Here is a 9,354-nt window from a genome sequence, read left to right as displayed (position 1 = left end):
GATGTCTTGGGCCCTTACACAACAAGCCAGGATGCCGTGTGTGTTCTGACGCCTTTCTATCATAGCCAGCATTAAAGGGGTTCTGTCATTAGAAAACAAAAATTCTATACTTACCTATTCCTTCCCAGGCAGCCTTCTTACCAGACCTTCTCCCCGCCGATCTTCTCCTGTCTCCTGCAGTTCCCCTGGGTCACCTCACCTACAGCCGACGATTCTTCATCTTCCGGTGACGAAGCGTCCATTGCTGGTATTCTCCTTCCTGCAGGGCAATGTACGTTACATCAGGGAGTGCTGAGCTACTGCCGAGACTGCGTATGTGCGCTGTGTCTCTACAATAGTGTATGAACTCTCGCGGTGAGACAGCGTGCATGCACAGTCTCAGCAATAGATTGGCATTCCTTCCTAGGCAGTGAACGCTAAATCACTAGTGGCTACATTGACCTGCCGGAAGAAAAATGTAGAGAATCGATGGATCATAACTAGAGATGAGCGAACGTACTCGTCCGAGCTTGATATTCGTGCGAATATTAGGGTGTTCGGGATGCTCGTTACTCGTAACGAGCACCACGCAGTGTTCGGGTTACTTTCACTTTCCTCTCTGAGACGTTAGCGCGCTTTTCTGGCCAATTGAAAGACAGGGAAGGCATTACAACTTCCCCCTGCAACGTTTAAGCCCTATACCACCCCCCTTCTTCAGACGATCTGCGGCGCTCCTGCAGGCTGTCACTCCTTCCTGGTGTTCTGCGGTGCTCCTGCAGGCTGTCGCTCCCTCCTGGTTCCCGGCAGAGCATTGCTTTCTCTACGAAAGGCTTTAAATCCACACCTCCAGAAACACACGTGCCTTCAGCCAATCACAGCCAATGACAGTGATGTCATTGAATTGCTGTGATTGGCTGTGTTTCTGGAGGCGGGGATTTCAAGCCTTTCATAGAGAAAGCTTTAGTCCGTGGACCAGGAAGGAGTGACAGCCTGCAGGAGCGGCGCAGATCGTCTGAAGAAGTAAGTAATGCTTTTTATTCTTTGCTCCACTGTATTGCCGGCGTATAAGGTGACAGTTGGGGGGTCGTCTTATACGCCCCGTCGCCTTATACGCCGGTATATATTTTTAGTGTATCACATTTCTGGATGAATTGCAGGGAAGGGGTTATATATTTAACCCCTTCCCGACCATTCATCCTGCGATCGCTGGCAGCCCATTGCATTCAGTGGAACCTGCTGTATTGCTGGTTCCATTGAATTCAATGGGCTAACATCGTTCTTCTCTACAGCTGTTACAGCTGTGCCAGAGGAGAACGATCTTTATGCTGACAGTGCGGGGGGGGGGGGGGCCCACTCTTGCCGCTATTGTGGCTTAATAGTGGGACCTGTGAACTTGAGATGCAGCCCAACATGTAGCCCCTCGCCTGCCCTATCCGTTGCTGTGTCGTTCCCATCACTTTCTTGAATTGCCCAGATTTTCACACATGAAAACCTTAGCGAGCATCGGCGAAATACAAAAATGCTCCGGTCGCCCATTGACTTCAATGGGGTTCGTTACTCGAAACGAACCCTCGAGCATTGCGAAAATTTCGTGCCGAGTAACGAGCACCCGAGCATTTTGGTGTTCGCTCATCTCTAATCATAATAAGAAGAAAAGGATCTGGCCGGCTAGAGGTGAGGTGATCGGGGGGCTGAAGAAGTTCAGTGAGGAGAAGATGCTGTAAGAAGACTGACGGGGAGGAATAGGTAAGTATCGATTCTTTATTTTTTTTATATGACAAAACCCTTTAACTTTTTCAGCAGTTTATGGCTACTCTACTGTAGAACTGGAGAAATCGAGGTTCACACATTGTCCTTCCTTGGACTAAGTCTGGTAGGTATTATCCCCTACATACCGGGAACACCCCACAAGAGCTGCCATCTTAAGATGATCTGACACAGTTGTCTTGCCATTACAATTTATTCCTTGTAATTCACTAAGATCCTTACACTTGCCTGTTTTTCCTGTATCCAACACATCAGTTACAAGAACTAATATATCCGACCCCTGACAAGCTTGAGGAAGGCCACTACGGCCGAAACGTCGCTGTCTTTGTGATGGGGCAATAAAAGTCTTTGTGCTATTCACATCCATGCATGCTGCCGGCTATTTCTTTTATTGGATTATCACGTGGAGTCTGTCTGGTTTGGACTCCGGCCGGGCTTTGCATCTTACCAGCCTGACCCTGAAGTGGGATTATCTGAAGTGTTGCTAGTGGAACTTTTGCGTATTCAAGGGCCACTATAACAAGATAATCAATGTCACTCATTTCACCTGTCAATCCTTGTAATGTTATCGTTGATTGTACAAATAAGTAAATTGATGATATTATTATGCCATTAACTACTGTTTAGGGAAACAAAACAGTTTCGGGTTAAACTTTGCTAAAACTCAGTGCGAACCCTAACCTCGGGGGGTTCATCATGGCCAAACTCACTGAAATGTCTTCAGCTCCATAAATGTATGCACTATATAGATAAAGGGGGTTATTATGAAGAATAAACCCACAAAAACACAGGGAGAACATACAAACTTTATGCAGGTGGTCGGAGTGATCAGATTTGTACTGTGGACACCTACACTGCAAGGCAGCAGTGCTAACCACTTAGCCACCATGCTTCTTCTTTCTGCCTCAACAAATGTATGTGCTTCATAAATAAGGGTGATTATTATTTTAAGGGACTAAACCCACATAAACACAGGGAGTGCATGCAAACTTCATGTACATGTTCTCCTTGGTCAGATTAAAACCTAGGACCCCAGTGTTGCAAGACAACGTTACTAACCATTGAGCCACCATGATTCTTCTTCCATCCTCCTGCTCTGGTGGAAGAAGTGGCTTAGTGGCTAGCCCTCCTGTCCAAGGAGACCATCTGCATGAAGTTCGTACGTTTGTATGTTCTCTCTATGTTTCTGTGGGTTTGTTCCTCATAATAACCACACTTGTTTATATAGTGCACATATTTATTGAGGAAGCAGAAGCATGGAGGCTCAATGATTTAGCATTGTTGTCTGGCAGCACTGGAGTCCTGGGTTCAAATCTGACCAAGGATAACATTGGAATGGAGTTTGTGTGGGTTTATGCTTGATAATTATATAACGCACACAAAGGAGGAGGAGTTTTATGAATCTTAACCCTTTCCAATCCAATTTGTACCCTGGTTTTCCTAGGGGGCTTACTCTTTTTCTGCCATTATACAACGGCTCTATCTGCTGGCTAAAGCCAGCACTGCATGCGGTGACACATTGGATAGGCTCCGACAACAGAGAGGCTGGCAATATACAGTAAGAGAACCCCGACGGACGTCTTCCTACATCGGAGCTGTACAGCCTTAAATCATAATGTCTTCAGACGTCAGACAGTGGATTGGAAAGGGTTAAAAGTGTGAGAGCTCACACCCACTTGCGTTTTTTTCACGCGATATCGCTGCATTTTTTTAACACGATTTTCAGTGGGACTTTCTAATATTAAAAACGCATCACAAGTTGGTGCTTTGGAATTTTTGTGCAATGCGTTTTTAACATTAGAAAATCCAATTGACAATCGTGTGAAAACAACGCACAAGAAAAACGTACGTGCGCCAGAGCCCTTATACATCAGACTTAGCAGTATTGGTGGAGTGCCGTCTGGATCAGACTAATTCAGAACCAAACGTTTTGCTGAAATTCGGCAAATCGGCGAAACTAAACTTTGCTCATCACTACACAACATGAATAGATGTTTTACGTGTTTATTGCTTAATCTGATAACAAGTTTATGTGATAGTGTACTATGTACAACTGGCTTAAAATATTGTATTCCTGAATTTTGGATCGCCAGGGCCAGGTATAGCTGTCTTCCTTGAATGAAAAAAAATTGGGATTTTGAGTGAAGATGTGCTGTTGTAATACTGAATACTGAGAAATTGAGTTAAGGCCCATCTACACGCAAAGATGATCACTCAAAATTTGTTCAAAAGATAGGATGATTGACAGTTTTAGCAATCGTTTGCATAAGATGCTGATGGGCACTAATGTCCATTAGCAGCTTATTACCTTCATTTGCATGTAAATGAACCTCCAGGAGCTGGTATACAGAGAACAGCAGGTGGTCTGTTCTTTGCATACAGCTCCTTTGTTCTGCTGCGGGGCTGCAAGCTGAATACAATGTAATCAGCGCTCCCGTGGAGAACACAGCATGCGGAGCCTACCTCACATCCATGCATGTTCACAAGCGCAATATTGGGCCAAGTTTCACAGCCCGATAGCGCGTTCAGTTGAGTGTAGGAAGCATAAAGAAGAAAGACCATTTGGAGAATTAGGGCAATGCAAAAGGGTCCATGAACAGAGGGAACATACAGCCCCTTGGTCAGTTAGAACACTCATTGAAGTGTAAGCCCAAAGCCCATAAAAGTAAAAGAAATTCAAGTCACGAGTGGTTCTCCTATGTAATGCATCACCCTGAATTAGGTTTATCATGATTATAGGGGTTGGTAAGGGATATGTGACCTTCAATGCCTCAGGGCCCAGTTTACTACTAATCTACTCCTGCCAAACCATTCTGACGATGACATGAGGCATTGAGGTTATCTGTAGTCACACGTGAATTTTTACATTTTGAGTTGAGCAAAGTTGTAAATGTCTTATTAACCCCTTCATAGATACAAATAATGACCCTCTATTTTGGCCCCAGTTTGTATCCCCTGACAGCATCCATAAGATCCAGCAGAAGGAACTGCAGTACAAGAAGACAATAAAGAGTAGAATTAAACCGAGACGATCAGTCTGAGTTATGTCTACAGTTCTTGTATTCTCCAACGGTGCTGAACATATCGGGGGCTCTAATTATTTTGAAGGTCTGTATGTCTACAAATCTCCCTTATGAATTCTGTTTTTCAAATGAAATAATTGAATTAAATCTCATTGGTAAAAGTCTAGATTTTTGGCTGAAGAGGGCTTCCCTCCGTAGGATTTATCAGGCTTAGGAAGATGTGCTCTATAGATGGAGAAACCCCTTGGAGAAAACTTCAGATCAACAGTTACTGTGGACTTATCGGCATAATTATAGGTGGTTACTCGAGGGAAGTCTTCCGGGACTACACCTTTTGACCTAGCAGTGGATCAAAGACTACTTTGTGAATCGAAGGAATGAGAAGTCTGTAGGATTTTAATTAACTATTGCAATACAGGAATATATTTACATGAACCCACCTCAAAGTGGAATTAATACTTTCTTGCAGCGTAGGTGGACTTTCCCTTTAATAATGGTACTATGGAAATGAAAAGTCGTTTTTACAGGAAATCCCCTCTAGTCAGAAGCTACTAGTCCAATCTGCTAGTTTAGAACCCAATTTGTCCTGAAGATGCTGCATTATCAAAGTTTGAGGGTGCAGAATCTTCTCATCATCCCTCATAGTCCCGGCAATTGTAGTCTGGCTGCTTCATTGCTGCTAGTAATGTGTTTTATGTCAGGCTCTTCGCATCCTAGTAGCTCCACTAAAACTCTTGTTGTTGCATTATGTAAAACACTGGTGGAAAAAATGTGTCATTGCTTCAGATTATATATGATCCATCAGCAAATCTGCAGAATGATGTGGAAATTCCAGTATTGCATTACACACAGTTAGCTGATGGATTAAATACATTATGAAAGGATTCAATATTGATACAACACTGACACAATCTGATACTATGAAGCTCGTACATGACGTCATGTATCACCAACATCAAACAATAGCAAACACTTTATAGATGGAATATTAGTCCGGAGTAGAGATGAGCGAGCACGCTCGGTTAGGGCAGATACTCCAGTGAGATCTCTCTCACTCTTCCCCCCGCCTCCCCCCACCGTCCCCCATATTTTCTCGAACGAGTATGCAGTTACTCGAGAAGAGCGACGCTCACTCGAGTATCTGCCTTAACCGAGCGTGCTCGCTCATCTCTAGTCCGGAGGCATTTATAGGAAAGAGCACTGAAAGATACAGTGACTGAATAATACTATCGGAGAGTGACTAAATAATTCCGCCATACAGTGGTCAATTAACAGTGCCGTACTTTGACTATATGGAAGGGTAATATAGATAAATAACTACACCGCTATAGAGTAAAGCGATAATACCATTATAAAATGACTGAATAATACAACTAAACTAAACAGTTAATAACATCAGATACCAAATAATACCGCTATATTGTGTCTGCATAAAGCTACCAAGTAATAGCCAAATAATAAAGTAATTCAATGCATGAACAATATAAACATTTGGGGACCATATAATATCACCCTACTGCTCCGTTCTGCTCCTGGGCCCTGTAGTTCTACGGGTTTCCAGGAGCGCACTGCTGCAGGTGTGGGGATTTGGCTGGCTGATGGTGTAGACTTCTCCAGCCAGCCACTCGCCATCTGTCTAATGCACATATATACCAGCCCTTCTTACAAGAGGGTGCTGGTCATTTTGTCATTTATCTCACAGCACTCTGGTGCTTGGAGTCATGTATGTTCTGTTTGGGTCTAAGTTGCATGCATGAGGCTCTGGATGGGATCTCCTTCTGTCTGTATGTTGAACAGTGATGTGTTCTGTGTCTGTTTACGGGTAATCAGATATTAGGTGTGAACAATGACTTGTTCTGTGTCTGCATGCATAGCTGATCTTCTGTGTGGCGATGTCTGTGTCTGTAGGTATATAGAGCTATACAATGATACCAAATAATACTACCCCAAGCAGTGGTTAAATAATTCCACTATAGAGTAACCAACTAATACCACCCAATAGTCACAACTAATGCCAGCAAAGTAAATACCAGACATGTCAAATTTAACTAAGAATTTTGGCCTAAATTGAGCTGCAAAGTAACAAGAAGAAAAGATCCAGTCTCTGCAGAAACTTTCAGATTGTGGCCCCAATATTATTGACAAACTTTACTGTATAAGACCAATTTTGGCTTAATTTCCGACACCTAAAAACTTAAAGGGGTTGTCCCGCGGCAGCAAGTGGGTCTATACACTTCTGTATGGCCATATTAATGCACTTTGTAATGTACATTGTGCATTAATTATGAGCCATACAGAAGTTATAAGAAGTTTTTCACTTACCTGTTCCGTTGCTGGCGTCCTCGTCTCCATGGTGCCGACTAATTTTCGGCGTCTAATGGCCAAATTAGACGCGCTTGCGCAGTCCGGGTCTTCTTCTTTTCTCAATGGGGCTCCGTGTAGCTCCGTGTAGCTCCGCCCCGTCACGTGCCGATTCCAGCCAATCAGGAGGCTGGAATCGGCAATGGACCGCACAGAAGCCCTGCGGTCCACCGAGGGAGAAGATGCCGGCGGCCATCTTCACCGGATAAGTAAGAAGTTACCGGAGCACGGGGATTCAGGTAAGCGCTGTCCGGTGTTCTTTTTTAACCCCTGCATCGGGGTTGTCTCGCGCCGAACGGGGGGGGGGGGGTTGAAAAAGAAAAAAAAAACCCGTTTCGGCGCGGGACAACCCCTTTAACTTTCAAGTCATGCTGGAGATTCCCTGTGGCTGTCTACAGCATAATATGCAGGGGCCTGTATGAAGTTATGGTATGCTTAAATTCTCCCTCTGCTGGATCCAGTAACTTCTTCTCACTACTTCATAGGCTATTGATTGTAATTAGAGATGAGCGAACATGTCCGTTACGGACACATCCGCACCCGGACACCGGCTTTGCCGAACACTGCAGTGTTCGCACGTAAAGGTCCGGGTGCCGCCGGGGGGCGGGGAGATGCGCGGCGGCGCGGGCGGCAGTAGCGGGGAACAGGGGGGAGCCCTCTCTCTCTCCCTCTCCCCCCCACTCCCCGCCGCACCCCCCCGCGCTGCCATGGCGGCCCCCGAACTTTTTCGCCCGAACACTGAAGTGTTCGCAAAGTTCGGTGTTCGGGCGAAAAAGGGGCGGGGCCGAACGTGTTCGCTCATCTCTAATTGTAATGATCTACAGAAAGTACCCTGTTTCCCTGAAAATAAGACATATCATGATTTTCCAGAATTTTTGAGGATGCAAAATGATTTTTCAGGCTTTTTGAGGATGCTTGAAATATAAGCCCTACTCCAAAATTAAGCCCTGCTAACAGTTAATTTAAAAAGTCAATTTAAACAGTGTCCAGGCAGCTATACATGTAAAAAAGGTAAACCTTTTTTGAACAAAAATTAATATAAGACATTGTTTTATTTTCGGGGAAACACGGTAGTAGTTACCAATACAGCTATCCATCCCTTTATAGGGCCTGTTGACTCCTGCAGCTCGTCTCCTGCCATTATTCCCCATCTTTTACATATTTTAGGGTTTTTTTAATTCATACGCTGTCATCCCACACTCCAACTGCCACCCAAAAGTCAGCAGCCTACTTCTAACAATGAGCTACTGCCTAATTCTGTCAGTACCGCCTCCCAGCAGTAGTAGTGGGACAAGCTGTTGGTACAGGTCGGCATATAGTAGGGTGCACAACAGTTTCTAGTTCACTCTCAAAGGCTTCAATACCACTTGGAGGGTTATTCCCATTTGAAATCTCTATGGCATATGGCTAGTTGAGGCTTTGAATGTCTGATATGTGGGGGGGTTCTACATTTGGGACTCCGAGGTATCATGAGCCAAGGGTTTCACAACTGCTCCTTAATGGCGTTCTCCAACAAAGCAAATTGTAAAATGGTTTAGCATGATGTAAAAATATTTTAAAAAGCTTACTTACCTCACCTGACCCACTACTGATCTTAGTTCTATGATGTCCAATCTCCAACGCTCCCTAGTTCTTGCTGCAGTGATGATGTCCAGACATAGGAACATGTGGCTACTGTAGTTAATCACTGGCCAAAGCAATGACCAATGGATTTCTTGCAGTGGCAACATAACCCCTATGTAAGGACATCATCACTGACTTAGGAAGTAGGGAGCAGTGTAGGTCCAGACATCACCGAAACAGGAATGGTGGGGAAATTGCGTGAGGTGAATAAGCTTTTTTAAATGTTTTCTGATTATGCTGAGCAGCTTTAAAAACAAACCTTTAGCTGAGTAACCCCTTTAGGCCTCGTTCAGACAAGCATGGTTTACACGCTGCTACAGCAACGTGTAAACCACGCTGCTGACAAGCAGGAATTCTGCGAGCAGAGTGCTGCTGCAGCTCCCATAGGAGCCTATCGTCAGCACCATGGACACCGTCTCAGCACGGAGATGACAGGCGAATCAGCACTCGCTATCCTATCATTTTACCAGTGCAGATTCTGTGCTGGTAAAAAAGCTCAATGTGAGCACTTCCATAACAACCTATTGGTTGCTATAGAAGTGTGATTCACACGCTGCTGCAGCAGTGTGTATACCACGCTCGTCTGAACGAGGCCTTATGG

Source organism: Eleutherodactylus coqui, chromosome 10, assembly GCF_035609145.1.
Source record: "Eleutherodactylus coqui strain aEleCoq1 chromosome 10, aEleCoq1.hap1, whole genome shotgun sequence".
NCBI classification, from domain to species: Eukaryota; Metazoa; Chordata; class Amphibia; order Anura; family Eleutherodactylidae; genus Eleutherodactylus; species Eleutherodactylus coqui.
Note: the sequence above shows the minus strand (reverse complement) of the source record.